The sequence below is a fragment of the Neovison vison genome, chromosome 1, assembly GCF_020171115.1.
Source record: "Neovison vison isolate M4711 chromosome 1, ASM_NN_V1, whole genome shotgun sequence".
Lineage (NCBI taxonomy): Eukaryota > Metazoa > Chordata > Mammalia > Carnivora > Mustelidae > Neogale > Neogale vison.
The window spans coordinates 162,371,166-162,387,396 of NC_058091.1; the positions used below are offsets into that span (position 1 = coordinate 162,371,166).

The 16,231-nt window shown below is 46.8% G+C and overlaps 1 protein-coding gene across 1 annotated transcript in view; it reads right to left on the reverse strand.

Moving 5' to 3' along the window:
* The window catches only part of SNAP47 (synaptosome associated protein 47), a 45,312-nt gene that overhangs the window by 21,314 nt on the left and 7,767 nt on the right, over positions 1–16,231 (reverse strand). The window lies entirely within an intron of this gene.

A 16,231-nucleotide genomic window follows, 5' to 3' on the forward strand; every position in this document is an offset into this window, starting at 1 on the left:
CTCCCTCTGCCTGCCTCTCTGCCTACTTGTGATCTCTATCAAATAAATAAATAAACTCTTAAAAAAAATAAATACCCATAACGAAGTGGCAGCAAGAGAAATTTGGAAAAAATCTCATTTACGAATATTCCAAAAATACCTTACGGATAATTTGAACAAAGGAAGTGAAAGACTTGTATTCTGAAAACAAAAACAAAAACTGAAGACACAAACAAATGGAAATACATACCATGCTCACAGATGGCAATAATTAATACTGCTTAAAAGTCCACATTACCCAAAACAACAGACAGATTTAATGCAATCCTTATCTAAATACCAGAACATTTTTTTCACAGAACTGAACAAATAATACTAAAATTTGTATGGAACGACGAAAGACCTCAACTAGCCAAAGTGATCTTCAGAAATAAGAACAAAGCTGGAGGTATCACAATCCCAGATTTCAGGACTTATGCCCAAGTTGTAGTAATCATAACAGCATGGTACTGGCACAAAAACGGACATGCAGATCAAAGGAACAGACCAGAGAGCCCGGAAATACACCCACACTGATGTGGTCAGTTAATCTGTGACAAAGGAGTCAAGAATAGACAACAGGAGAGTCTCAACAAATTCAACAAATGGTGTGAAAACGGGACAGCCACATGCAAAAGAATGAAACAGGACCCCTTCTTATACCATACACAAAAATTACCTCCAAATGGATTAATGGATTAAATGGAGACTTGAATCCATAAAACTCCTAAAAGAAAACATATACAGTAAAATCACATTGACATCAGCCTTAGTACCATATTTACAGATATGTCTCCTGAGGCAATGGAAACAAAAGTGAAAACAAACTATTGTGACTACATCAAAATAAAAAGCTTCTGCACAGTGAAGGAAATCACTGACAAAACAAAAAAATAATCTTCTGAATAGAAAAAGATATTTGCAAATGATACATCTGAGAAGGGGTTAATATGCAAAAGATATATAACTCATAACCAAAACATACAAACAACCCAATTAAAAAACGGGCAGAAGATCTGAATAGGCATTTTTTCAAAGACGACATCCATGGGGCCAAAAGACACACCAAAATATCTCAACATCACTCATCATAAGGAAATACAAATCAAAACCACATTAAGATATGGAATGGCTAAAATTAACAACACAGGAGAAAATAGGAGTTGGTGAGCATGCAGAGAAAGGGGAACCCTCATGCACTGTTGGTGGGAATGCAAATTGGTGCAACCACTCTGGAAAATGGTTAAGGAAGTTCCTCAAAAATTAAAAATAGAATTACCATATGATCCAATAATTCCACTACTGGGTATTTACCCAAAGAAAATAAAAACACTAGTGATAAAGATATCTGTATCCCTATGTCTACTTCAGCATTATTTATAGTAGCCAAAATATGGAGGCAACCCAAGGGTCTCTCCACTGATGAATCGATAATGAAGAGGAGACACACACACACACACACACACACCAGGGACTATTACTCAGCCACAAAGAAGAATGAAGTCTTGCCATTTGCAAGACTCCGCTGTGGATGGAGCTAGACAGTATTACGCCAAGTGAAATAAGACAGAGAAAGACTAACGCTACATGACTTCACTTACATGTAGAATCTAAACACCTAAGCAAAAGAATAATAAAAAAGCAGAAACAGACCCATAAATAGAGAAGGGATGGTTGCTAGAGGGCAGGGTTGGGGGAGAGGGTGGTACAGGCTTCCAGTATGGAGCAAATAAATCATGGAGGTAAAAGGTACAGCCTAAGGAATATGGTCAATGATACTGTAATACCAACACAGATGGTAGCTACGCTTGTGCTGGGCATAACATTCACCTGTCAAATCACTGCATCGCACACCTGAAACTAATACAACATTGCGTGTCAATGATACTTAGTTAAAAAAAGGCAGAGCTTGGACGTCCTCCTTCAGTGAGCTGTCCTGTAGTGTGCTTTCCCCTAATTGGAGCAGTGTCTGAAAACCTATGTGAGAAGTCACAGGTAACAAGGGAAACTGTACCAGCTCAGTAGAGGGGGCCAGTAACAAGACCCCACCCTAATTCTCCCAGCCAGGGTACAGGTGCAGGGAAGTGAAATCCCACCCCCAGCCAGCAGTGACAGGTGTCTGTAACTACTGCAAGGTACAAACTAGGGCCAAGTGCGGAATTGGGTCTCTTGCCCTCACATGGCAGTAAGAGGAATCAGTGTTTTTCTTTCTTTCTTTTTTCTGGAAGACAGAAGGCGAGAGGGGAAGGAGAGAGAGAATCTCAAGCAGGCTCCATGCTGGGGCTTGATCACACCACCCTGAGGTCACGGCCTGAGCTGAGATCAAGAGTTGGAAGCTGAACCCACAGAGCTACCCAGGTGCCCTAAGAGGAATCAGCTTCTTACTCCCAGGGCATCATCAGGGAAAACTAAACAAAAACAAGACCCAGAGTTGTCCAGGAAACAATGAAGAATCACCCCATCAAGAACCAGGATATGGGGACGTCTGGGTGGCTCAGTTGGTTGGACGACTGCCTTCAGCTAAGGTCATGATCCCGGAGTCCCGGGATCGAGTCCCGCATCGGGCTCCCAGCTCCATGGGGAGTCTGCTTCTCCCTCTGACCTTCTCCTCGCTCATGCTCTTTCTCACTGTCTCTCTCTCAAATAAATAAATAAAATATTAAAAAAAAAAAAGAACCAGGAAATGTTCCTCTTAAATAAAAAATACAAGCAAATGCCAAAGCCAGGATGAAACTGATGGGATTACTAGACAGGGATTCTAAAGCACCATCAGAAAAGTATTTCCACAAGCAATTATGGACATGTTGGAAATAAATTAAACCACAGTCTTAGCAGAGAAACAGAAGACACAGTAAAGTATCTGAGAATTTTTGAACTTAGAAATACAATTACTGATCTAAAAAATGGGTCGATGGAGACTGCAGCCAGAGATGAAAGATAAAAGAATCCATGAGATTAAAGGTCAAAGAAGAGAACAGCAGAGAGAAAACACCAAAAACAACAATGAGAACAAACCCAAGGGTCCAAAACAAAAGACAGAACATTCAAATCACCAGCACTCCAGCAGAAGAGAAAGACTACAAGCTGGAAAAGTACTCAAACAAATATTGGCTGACCATTTCCCAAATTAGGCAGAAATACATAAGCCCGTAGGATCAAAATACACTAATCAGACCCACACAGCATACCAAAGAAATCACTATGAAATTTTATGTTAAACAAACAAAGAAAAGATCTTGACAGTGGTGTGAGAGACCTCACCTACAGGAGAAAACCAAATCGAATGACAGCACACTTCTTGTCAGAAATCATGGAGCCAGAAGGAAGTGGCACAGTGGTTTCAGTGCTCAAAGAAAAGAACTGTCAGTTCAAAATTCCACACTGAGTGAAACTTTTCTTCAGGAATAAAGAGGAAATTGAGTTACTCTCAGAGGAAGAAACCCACAGAGAAACTGCTGCTAGCAGGTCTGCCCTGAAAGAACGTCTCAAAGAAGTTGTCGAATCAGAAAGGAACTGAAAAGGGTAGCTAGCAATTCTGGAACATCAGGAAGGAGGGTAGAGAAATAGAGTAAATATACAGGGAACTAAAATACACTCACTTTTCCTCTTGAGCTGGCTAAAATATGTAAAAGTGGTTCTCAAATAGGTACACCAAGTTAAGATAATCACCCCACGGGATTCCCACAAATCGTCTGTAAGTTAGAGACATAAAGACAGGTTAGGTTCCTACACAGCACTGACCAGTTACACGTCAACGCCAGCACACTGCGCCCAACTGCGTGTATACAACATAGTACCTAGAGTGACCGGCGAAGGGTCTGTGTGAGGAGGCACACTGAGGACAGTGCACGGAAGTCACCATGGAGTTCTGAGATAATCTTCAGGTAACCTGTAGGAGGTGGGTGGGGGGGAAGGAAAAAAACAACAGAGGGAACAAGTAACACAAAAACAGAGCAGCAGATGTCAGTGTTTTTACACCACACTAATAATTATATCGCCAGGATGGCAAAACTGTTCCACGTTGAGTCCCCTTTCTGTCAGACTCCTAGCTGGCTCCCGTGCAGAAGCTGGCCAGTGAACCCTAAAGTTCATAAGAAATGCAAGGGACCCGGAAGAGCCAGAATGGTTCTGAAAAAGAACGAGCTGGTGGACCCCACCACCTGTGTGCAAACCCCACCTCAAAGCTCTGGACGTGAAGCTGGTGTGGTGCTGTCCCAAGGTCAGACACACGATCAGTCTAGAAGCAAACCTTCATGCGGAGGGTCAGCTGGCCAAGAGCGAGGATGACAAGACAGCTCACCAGGGAAGCACTGAACTGAAATACTGCTGAGCCCACTGGATATCCACATACAAAGAAAAGAAGTTCAGCCCATTTCTCATGCCGTGAACTCCAAGTGGATCACAGACCTTAACAGAACAGCTAAAGTTTGGACCATGCAGTGAAGCAGACATGACACCAAAGGCAAATGATCAAAGAAAGTCAGATACACTGGACCTCGTAAAACTTTAAATCCTTTAGGCTGGCACCCAGGCAGGCTTGAGCCACAAGCAGGGAAGGCGGTCAGGCCCTGGGACTCTGGCATCCCGAGGAGGAGCTGAGGATGTGGCCAAAAACAGGGACCAGGTGCACGTCTGCCATGGTCATCTGTCACAGTCGAACCATGCTCCAGGGAAGGAAGTCTGCTTGGCAGTGTGTGGAGGAGGCAACTGCAAAGCTCTGAAATGCTCACTGCTTGAAAGCAGATCAGTGTTGCATGCTGTATCAAGAACACGAGTAAGGGGATGCCTGGGTGGCTCAGTTGGTTAAGCAGCTGCCTTCGGCTCAGGTCATGGTCGCAGGGTCCTGGGATCGAGTCCCACATCGGGCTCCTTGCTCAGCAGGGAGCCTGCTTTCCCCTCTGCCTCTGCCTGCCATTCTGTCTGCCTGTGCTTGCTCTCTCTCCCTCTCTCTCTCTGATAAATAAATAAAATCTTAAAAAAAAAAAAAAAAAAAAAAAGAACACGAGTAAGAAAGGGACACTTGGTACTCTTATGCTGAAGCCAAAATAAAAACAACAAAGCATTTTCTCTGGTCACTTAAAACAGAGAAGCCAAAATAGGACACAGACACCTCGTCTGTCAGGATGGATCAGTTTTTCCCAGCAGGAACACAGGAGATGGGGGAGGAATTCTGTTTTTTAACACGTACGAAGTAAACGATTCTCTTGCTCTAAGTTATTTTAGGAAGAAAAAATGAACAGGTATGAGCTGGGAGCATCCTAACATGTTTTGAAAGCTGTTCTAAAGCAAAGTGGAGTACCTGGACGGCTCAGTCCACAGAGCATGTGACTCTTGATCTCGGAGTTATGACTTCAAACCCTACATTTGGCAGAGAGAATACTTGAAAAAAATCTGAAGCACTAAAAGTGGACAGATTATTATTTTCAAACCTGACTCTTCAACCAAATGACACACTTTGTACATCTTTTGTGAATATCATGAAGGCCACTGATGGGACTTAAAATTGTTAACATGCAGTCTGAGGAGAAAATGTCTACTGGGAAAGTTGAGGATAAAACTTTCTTTCACTCAATCTGTCCTATTTAGTTCAAAAATAAATTTGTGTTGGATCCCTTGGAGAAAAAAAATTAAAATTCTCTGCTTCAAAGAATATCTTCAAGAAAGTAAAATGGGGGCACCTGGGTGGCACAGTTGGTTAAGCATCCAATTCTTGATTTCAACTCTTGATCATGATCTCAGGGTCGTGGGACTGAGCCCCTGGGGTTCATACCTCTGTGCTCAGTGGAGAATCTGCTTGAGATTCTGTCTCTCCCCCTTTGTCCCTCCTCACTACAGGTCTAAAATAAATAAAGAAATCTTAAAAAAAAAAATAAGATGATAATCCACAGAAAGGAAACAAATATTCTCAAATCATATATCCAATAAAGGGACTTCTTACAGAATATATAAAAAAACTCTTACGGGGCACCTGGGTGGCTCAGTGGGTTAAAGCCTCTGCCTTTGGCTCAGGTCATGATCCCAGAGTCCTGGGATCGAGCCCCGCATCAGGCTCTCTGCTCAGCGGGGAGCCTGCTTCCTCCTCTGACTAGCTTCTCTGCCTACTTGTGATCTCTGTCTTTCAAATAAATAAAAAAACAAACAAAACAAAACAAAAAAATCTCTTACAAACTCCATAATAAAAACACAAGCACATAAAAGATGGTCAAAGACTGAAAACAAATCATACGCATGGAAAAAAGTGTATGAAAAGAAGCTCATTATCGTGAGGAAAATGGAAGTCAAACCCCCCAGTGAGATGCCACCTCACACCCACTAGGAGGGTTACTAAAGAAAAGACAGACGAGAAAAAGTGTTGTGAGGTTGTGGGGAAACCAGAGCCCTCACACATTACTGGTGGGGATGTAAACTAGTGCAGCCACTTTGGAAAACAACTGGTCAGTTTTTCGAAATGCTGAGGAGACCCAGCAATTTCCCTCCCAAGGGAGATGAAAACAAACATCCACAGCAGCTCTACTCCTAACAGCAGCAAAGCCGAAACAACAAATCACCTGTCCAAACTGGTCGCCGGATAAATAAAACGTGCTCCATCAGACAATGGAGTATTAGCCAGAAACACAGAGCAGCAGGATGCCTGGCCGGCTCAGTCAAGAGCATGTGACTCTTAACTTCAGGGTTGTGAGTTCAAGCCCCATGCTGGGCACAGAGCCCACCAAAGACATGATGCTTATGCAAACTCTCTAGAAGAGCCAAGGCTATGCACAAAGAGTAGATCAGTGGTGCCCTGGGCAGGATGAGGACAGAGTGACTGCCAAAGGGCTCGAGGCAACTTTTGGGAGTGACGGAGAGGTCCTAAAATTGGACTACAGTGAAGTCTGCACAACTCTGTAAATTTACTAAAAATCACTGACTCGTTCACATACAACAAGTAGGTTTTATGGTATATAAATGAGACGACTGTTGTACACAGTCTACAAAGACACCTCAGAATAAAACATCGTGTATCTAGGAGGGGCGAAACCAGCAGCCACAATCCTACCCGACTTAGCACTAACATACACGAGGAAGACAGTGGAAAACATCCTCAAAGTGCTGGGCTACATCGGGCTCAACCATGAAGTCAAACAGTCACTCAAGAGTGCCACCCTCCAACATGTGACACCAAGGCCACACTGCTTACTTACACACAGCAGTGCAAATACAACCGAAGTAATCACAACTAGATTCCAGCCAACTCCTAATATCAAAACCAGGTTACCAACTTGTGTTCGTTTAATTTAGAGAGAGATACGGAATACCAGAAAGTAGGACACGTATACCCCAGAGTTTTAGCGTATATAAACAAATTTGTTATCTAGATGTCAGTGGGGCCCTCTGGCTGCTTTTGGTTGTGACCGTGGGGAGGTCAGCAGAGAGGTCTCAACTACCATGGACTGAGGCAGCTTTCCAGCCATATAGATTCAAGGGGGCAAGATCTATTTCCTTCTCCCCTCACAGGAGGCAGGTGTCTAAGAACATCTTTCTCAGTCCACTAGCTGAATGGAGAGAGACAAAGGAAGAGAAACTTCAATGACCACACACAAGAGAGACATGGTTTGCAAACACAGTTTGGAAAGGACACAAAAGTCCACCCCGACCCTCAATAAGCGAAGACCACCGATCCCCAAGGAGTAGGAAAATTAGGGTTCCAGATGGAAAAAGTCAGCTCAGGCTGCTGTAACAAGTAGCACACATCATGGCCTGACCAACAGCCTGATTTCTCAGTTATGGAGGCTGCGAAGGTCAAGATTGGAGGGCCAACAGACTCAGTTTTCGGAGAGAGATCTCTCCCTTGGCTTGGCGATGGCTGCCTTTTTGTGTCCTTACACAGCAGAGAGAGACTTCCAGCCCCTTCCTCTTATGCCACTGTGAGGGCTCCACTCTCGTGACCTCATCTAACCCTAATCACTTCCCAAAGGCACTGCCTCCTAACACTATCACACCGAGGGGTGACCTCAACATATTAATTTCAGGGACACAAATACTTAGTCCATAACAGACTTACCACAACATAATAGAATGTGTAGTTCTCAAGAAAACAATTACAAAACATACAAAGAAAGGAGGACATATGGCCCATTCATAAAGCCCATTCCCGTGTCTGAGGAATCTCTAATATTTTAATTAACTAGTTAGAGATGTTACACCAAAATCTTAAAATGTGTTCAACAAGCTAAAGGAACATAACAAATAACTGAAAGAAATCAGAAAAAAATGTCTGAATAAAATAACAACATCAGTAAAAAGAAATTATGAAAAGGAAGCAAATTCTAGAGCTGAAAAATAACAATAACTGAAATGAAATACTGACCAGAGAGATTAAATAGCATATTTGAGCAGGGAGAACAGAGAATCAGTGAACTTGAAGGTAATACCTTTGAAACTGCCCAGTCTGAGGAAAGAAAGAAAAAAGAAGGAAGAAAAATGAAGAGAGCTTAAAGGGCCTGTGGGACTCCAGCAAACATCTACAAATGCATTGTAGAAATCCTAGATGGATGAAAGAGAGAGGACAGAACACTCCTTTGAGGAAACAATGGTTGATGAAATCTGATGAAAGGCATGAATGTGCACATTCAAGCTCAACAGAGGCCCCAGCTCCTGCCCCCAGAAAGATAAACGTAAAAAGATCATGACCAAGACATGCTATAGTTAAAGTGTTGAAACCAGAGCACAAGCGGCCTGCCACATTCAAGAGGTTCACCATAAGAAGTGGTCAAATATCCATGCTCTTGGATCGGAAGAATAAACATTGTTAAAATGTCTATACTGCCTAGAGCAATCTATACTTTTAATGCCATTCCGATCAAAATTCCACCAGTATCCTTCAAAGAGCTGGAGCAAATAATCCAAAAAATTTGTATGGAATCAGAAGAGACCCCGAATTGCTAAGGAAATATTGAAAAACAAAAATAAAACGGGGGGCATCATGTTACCTGATTTCAAGCTTTACTGCAAAGCTGTGATCACCAAGACAGCATGGTACTGGCATAAAAACAGACACACAGACCAGTGGAACAGAGTAGAGAGCCCAGATATGAACCCTCAACTCTATGGTCAATTAATCTTCGACAAAACAGGAAAAAATATACAGTGGAAAAAAGACTGTCTCTTCAATAAATGGTGCTGGGAAAACTGGACAGCTATATGTAGAAGAATGAAACTCGACCATTCTCTTACATCGTACACAAAGATAAACTCAAAATGGATAAAAGACCTCAACGTGAGACAGGAATCCATCAGAATCCTAGAGGAGAACATAGGCAGTAATCGATATCAGCCACAGCAACTTCTTTCAAGATATGTCTCCAAAGGCAAAGGAAACAAAAGCGAAAATAAACTTTTGGGACTTCATCAAAATCAAAAGCTTCTGCACAGCAAAGGAAACAGTCAACAAAACAGAGAGGCAACCCACGGAATGGGAGAAGATATTTGCAAATGACAGTACAGACAAAAGGTTGATATCCAAGATCTATAATGAACTCCTCAAACTCAACACACACAAAAAAGACAAGCATATCAAAAAATGGGCAGAAGATACAAATAGACACTTCTCCAATGAAGACATACAAATGGCTATCAGACACATGAAAAAATGTTCATTATCACTAGCCCTCAGGGAGATTCAAATTAAAACTACACTGAGATATCACCTTACACCACTTAGAATGGCTAAAATTAGCAAGACAGGAAACAACATGTGTTGGAGAGGATGTGGAGAAAGGGGAACCCTCTTCCACTGTTGGTGGGAATGCAAGTTGGTGCAGCCTCTTTGGAGAACAGTGTGGAGATTCCTCAAGAAATTAAAAAGAAAACTTCCCTATGACCCTGCAATTGCACTCCTGGGTATTTACCCCAAAGATACAGATGTCGTGAAAAGAAGGGCCATCTGTACCCCAGTGTTTATAGCAGCAATGGCCACGGTCGCCAAACTATGGAAAGAACCAAGATGTCCTTCAACGGACGAATGGATAAGGAAGATGTGGTCCATATACACTATGGAGTATTATGCCTCCATCAGAAAGGACCAATACCCAACTTTTGTAGCAACATGGACGGGACTGGAAGAGATTATGCTGAGTGAAATAAGTCAAGCAGAGAGAGTCAATTATCATATGGTTTCACTTATTTGTGGAGCATAACAAATATCATGGAGGACATGGGGAGTTAGAGAGGAGAAGGGAGTTGGGGGAAATTGGAAGGGGAGGTGAACCATGAGAGACTATGGACTCTGAAAAACAATCTGAGGGTTTTGAAGGGGCGGGGGTGTGGGAGGTCGGGGTACCAGGTGGTGGGTATTATAGAGGGCACAGATTGCATGGAGCACTGGGTGTGGTATGAAAACAATGAATACTGTTATGCTGAAAATAAATAAAAAAAAATTTAAAAGAAAAGAAAAAAAAAGAAGTGGTTAAGTAACTGGCTGAACAGCCACAGTGGAGACTCAGTGTTGGTCTCCAGACTGGGTATGCGGCAGTGGCCATGGGCAAGCTGGCCTCGGTGAGTTGGCATCCATGTTGCTGAGACCCATCATAGCTTCTGTCTCTGTCACCACGGCCACTTTACTCATGGGCCCACTGGGCAACCACAGGAGACACTGGGGAAACAGGCTGACTGGGATCTGGAGAACAGGTCACCCTATCCCCTTAATTATCACAATCCTCCTCTGCTGAAGAGACAGTGGTGAGTGTTCTCATGGAACGCATCTTTGCTTCCTGTCCCACTCACAGAAGTGGGACATCTAGCCATATTCTTCTACCCCAGACCTCCCTGTCATCAAGTTACCAATCGAATTTCTTCCCTTCCCCACGCATCCAGCCAAACCATTGGCCACAGTCCATCAGTATACAGCGAGCCTCTGGCCATATGTCCTTCCAAGGAACCTGTTTAGCAGAGTACCACACGACGGTCACCTTTCAGGAACTCCAAACACTTCTGCCCACGGCCTCTTGGTGTTGGGGTTACCACAGAACACAACATGGTCAGGCTTTGCTCACATACAGAAGACAGAGCTGCAGTAGCGGACACTGGTCTCTCGCCGCCAGCAGGTGCTCCTGGAAGCTGATGCAGGACAACTGGCTTACATACTTCCCTCTAATGCTGCAGTTCAAGGACCACTCTGCCCTAACAGAGTCTCAACTATAAGAGGCTGGGGGGGCCTGAAAGCCACTGACAGGCATGTTTCCGTAGAACAAAGAGCCCCGGTTGAGCTTGTAACAAGGAAAGGTATTTCCCTACAAGGGAATGAGCCTGGCACAGGCTGTGGTTCCACCCCTAAGCCCATTCTTAGGAGGCTGAGAGTGGGCTAACAGACTTTATGCACAAGACTGCCTTCCCGGCACAATGAATTTTCCAGGTACATGGCCTGAAGGGTTCCTGGGTGATGCCTACACATTGCACAAAACCATCTGTAACCCAGGTCCCACTATTCTCCTCCTCAGTCAACTGACCGTGGGGCTCTCCCCATGAAGGAAGTGTGCCCTGGTGCCCTAGGTGCAGGCAGGGAGAGAGAGGCGGAGTGGCAGGAGTGTGGTCCCTGTGACCTCACCTGTGCTTTCAGGGCCTGCTTCAAGCCTGCTCTCCTGCACCCAATCGTTCTGTGGTGCATGCCACACTTCACAGCTCAGTGGGTCAGACAACACCTACCTCAGATCGCGCGATAATCTGGTTGTCCACGTTCAGGTGTTCTGTTTCTACAAAGGCCCAGAAGCAGGCCAAGAGCTGTTTCTCAAAAAAAAAGAAGTTATCTATAGAGGATGGCGGGGGCACTTTGCTCTGAAACCCTATAGGCATGGACCGTGGCCCTGTGACTCCCTACAGAGGTGTGCCTGTGGCTCCCAAGAGCACCCCACAGATACCTGGCATGCCATGGCATCTACGGGACCGTGTGCCCCAGTAGCACCTGGACCTGCATGGAGCCTTCCTGCTCTGGGCCCCACTCAAAACTAGCAACTTACCATGTCACTTGGTAAGCTGGCCAGAGCATCACACCCAAATGAGGACTATGTTGCCTCCAAAATGTCAAGGGGCTCACTAAGTGGTGTCTCCTTTCTGTCTTGTTTTAGATTTTATTTTTCTGACAGAGCGAGACAGTACATGCAAGCATGTGCGTGAGTCAGGGAGTAGCAGAGGGGAGGGCAAGAGTCTCGAGCAGACTCCCATCTTGGTGTGGAGTAGGACATGGGGCTCAACCTCATGACCATGAGATCATGACCTGAACCAAAACCTGGGCACTTAGCAGACTGAGCCACCCAGGAACCCCAACTGTGCCTTCTTTCTCATTGTAAGAAGAACTTATCCTTCACCATAAAAGAGATACTTCAGGGAGCCCCACTCCACTGGCTCCCTAGAAATTTCCATGAGGAGGAAAGTCCCTAACTTCTGTTGACATCTTTCCACTGCATGCAGAGTAGCTCCTGCTTCTTACTCACTTGACCCATGTGGGGCCCCCTAGGTAGTAGGCCAGCATGTTATCCTGGGATGGGAAAGACAGTCGGGGCCCTGTGATACACAGCAGGACCCAGGGCTGCAGAGCTGCAATCCCCAAGCGGGGATGGTGGCTGAAAGGTCTGCTGGTCCTCCCTGGCAGCATAGAAAGACAGCATTTGCCAGAAGGACCACCGCACAGCAGGTTCCAGAGGCCGTGTTCATCCACGTAAGCACCTGAGCAGTGGCTGGAGTTAGAGTGCCATGTGTAAGCTAAAGACAGCCCCTCCTGGTTCTGCACATCGGGTGCGTGAGCCCAGGGCCGGTGGTGCAGGGCTCCCCGTCCACGCACCCTTCCAGTCCTCGCTGGGGACATGGACCTCCAAAATTCCTCCAAGAAGGGTTTACTCTTCTAGGCCATCCAGAGGCTCCTGCTTGGCCTCAGCCAGCAGAAAAGCCCTCACCACACAGGTCAGAGAAACCGTGTGGAATTCCGCCAGTGGCTCAATGATGTGTTCCAGGACTGGGAAAATAGCCCTGGGATAGGTCCAGGCCTACTAGGCCCACTCTGAGCCTGTGAGGCGGACCTGAGCCAAAACTCCACTGATCCTGTAACCCCCGGAAGCCCCTACTCTGACTGGTCTGCTGGAATCAGCGTCCAAGGGTCCCAAAAAGTCTGAGAACTTCCCGCTCCCCAATGCACAGCCACCCTGGTTTGATGCCACAATTTCCGTGGGAGAAGGCTGGGAGAAAGAACAGGTGTAAGCCTCTAGCAGCAAACTGGGGTCCTTCCAGCTTCCCCCTCACTCAAGGGGTTTCAGACCTGCAAACTCAGTCTTCAAGTCTGGGAGCTGATTCAGGGGCCAGCACCACTTTTTCATTCAAACTACAGGCTTGCTCACTCGGCCTAGCCTGAGAAAGAACCGGGTTGACTGTCCGTCTACTTCTCCTCCAAGGGCACAGATGTCTGGGAGTCAGACCATTCTGATCATGGCTCTGGCTCTGCTGTCCATTATGGTGATCATCCCGCTTGTCTTCAGTGGACAAGGGCCAGCATCTGGCCGCACCACCCCAGGATCAAGTTATGCCCACTGCGGAGCCCTCTATGTAGGAAGAGACAGAATACCAGGGATCTCTGAAAACAGGTGTGAAGTTGGGCCTTGAAACCCAACAGACCAGAAGTTCCCTTAACAAGAGCGTGCTTGGATCACCAACATCACCCACTGGTGCTGCTAGGCCCCACCTCTGTCTGGTCACCATGGAAAGGGGCGTGCTGAGCTGAAAGCAGGAAATGGGAGCAGATGCCTCACCCAAGCTGGGACACATACCCCAGCCCCCTCCTGCAAAAGGCTATCCAGAAAATCCCAAGAGATAAAGAAAACAGCAGCCCAGAAAACAAAACAGTCTATCCAAAAAGGAACACTTGAAGATGAAATAAATCTTAGAAATTAAAAAGATCACAAAAATGGAAGGGTAGAAGGAAGACAAAACTCAAAAAGCAGTAGAACAAACAAGGAGAGAATGTGAACATTATCAAAGATCCAAACAGAATGGCCCATAGCTAGCCGACGAGAGTTCCAGAAGGAGCACTCTCTGGAGTGGAGGGAAAGGTAGAACATGTCTCACCAAACACCTGAGCCAACGACCCCCACGAGCCAGGAGGCCCCTATGAGGAGGGCCCTTGGGCAGCTCTGTGGGAGCTCTCCGTAGAGCTGTGGCACGTATGGCCGGTGCACACCCCTCCGGCTCGGGCTTCCGCAGGTCAGCGCTCCCTGTGTTTTTGCCATCCTGCTACTTTGCCCATTTGAAAACCCTTAAAGTGGTGCTCTGCTGTCCACGTCTACGTGCAGCTTGGTTTTGTTTTATAACCCGGCTTTGAAGTGGATCCAAGTCGGTTTGTGCAGCTCCACAGGAATCCGCGCACTGCGTCTGAGTCAGCAGTGATGTGGGAAACAAAGGCAGAAGGACAGGCAGGTGAAATTAACTGTTTTTCCTAACCTGCAGCCCGCTGGCAAACCCCTGAGGCAGGCAGGCTATCCCGCTCCTCCAGGAAGCTCCCTTGTTATAAGGAGAACCACCTTGGCTTGACAAAGCAAGGGCTCCGGTATCCTGTGTCTTCCTTAGCAGACAAAGACCCTTCTGAACCTCCCTTGTCTTTACTTCCCTCACCCCCAAAGTACAGAACCCTCTGCTCATCGTAACCCCGGCAGCAGGTGGCAGCAGGTGGCAGCAGGGAGCAGCAGCTCTCTCTGCCCACAGGTCCTGTGCCCAAGCTTTGATGAAATGACCACCATGCACTGAAGGTGTCTCAAGAACTCTTCCTCAGCTGGCAGCTCTGACCAACCTCCATTCAAACACTGCAGAGTTGTGACTCATCACTGCATCCCCTTGAAGGCCGAATGACTACGGCTGCCCCGGCACGCGTGCCCTGGCACATACACAGGGCTTGGTCGTGGGGTCTGTGCACCTTCGGCTTTGCTAGGTCCTACGGGTGGCCAAGCCAAGTCCTGTCAGTGATGGTGACACGAGACTTCTCATCCCGACCCACACCCTGTCCAGCCGTCGGTGTTATCCCACACCTACACGTGTTGGTTTAATCTACCTTTCTCTACTTACTGGGGTGCCAGTACCTCTCTTTCGGGGGCTGGGCTCACCCGCTTAAAGACAAGGCTATGGGCCCTAGCCCTCCCTGTGCCCCTTCCCAGTGGCTTGGTAGAATACCACCAGCAGCTTCTGATGCAGCCATGGAGCCAACATGGGGCCATGGGCCGTGAGCCAGAGCACAGCCCGCGACCTGCCCGAGACACCGACCTTCCTCTGCACCTCCGTGTGGGGAAGCAGCCCCAGGATTGGGGGGTCTCTGCCATAGCAGCTGGCTCTCAGTCAACAGCCTCCAGCCATCTCTCTACTGAATTCTGTCCTGCGAGCTCTCTGCCCAGCTAGGTATACATCCCTGGGTGGGAACATGAATGCGTGTTACAGCATCTTCTCCTCTCCTCAGGTCCATCTTCTCACTTTGCCTTTTGTTAAAAGAACACTTCTAAACCGGCAGATTGTTCTCTGAAAGGGTTAACCACCAGCAGTGTGTGACAATGCTGGTTCACTACCCTCCAGCTGGTGCGGTCTTCTTCCCTAGATTCTCACTGTCGAATGCCGACGTAGCTCTCTAGCGGAGGGCTGGGGCTGCACTGACTCCAGAAGACTATCTGGCCAGCTCCGCAAGGCCATGTGGCCACCAAGGTCCAGCTCAGGCCAGGGTCCCAGAGTAGGTTCTCCGCACGAGGCCACAAGTGAGGGAAGATGGACGGCAGGTGGGGTGGGAAGGGTTCAGAGACTAGGCCTGGAAGTGACCTACGTCACTCCTGCCCACCACTCAGTCCCATGATGTCCCTGGCCCCACGATGGCACAAAAGGGTGGAAACTGCCCAGCTATGTTCCCAGGATAGAAACTCACAGAAATCTGAGGACCTCCCACCTTGGTCGCCACAGGCACCCCTCCTAAGGGTAAGATGGGGGGCCCTGTCCCCTGCAGTGCTAGCCCTTTACCAAGCAGGCACTCAGGACAGAATATCCCGAAAGAGCCACAGGTGCTTAACCGCAAAGTGGGGTCACGTGGGGCTGTGCAGCTCTGATGTGAGGCTTGGTGGCTATGCTCAGGGTCCATAGCGAGAGGTGGCCACCTGGTCGGACCTCTCAGGCAGCCTTCATAAGCACTAAGTGCCTCTCACACAGAACGCAGCTTAGGGGCAGTGCC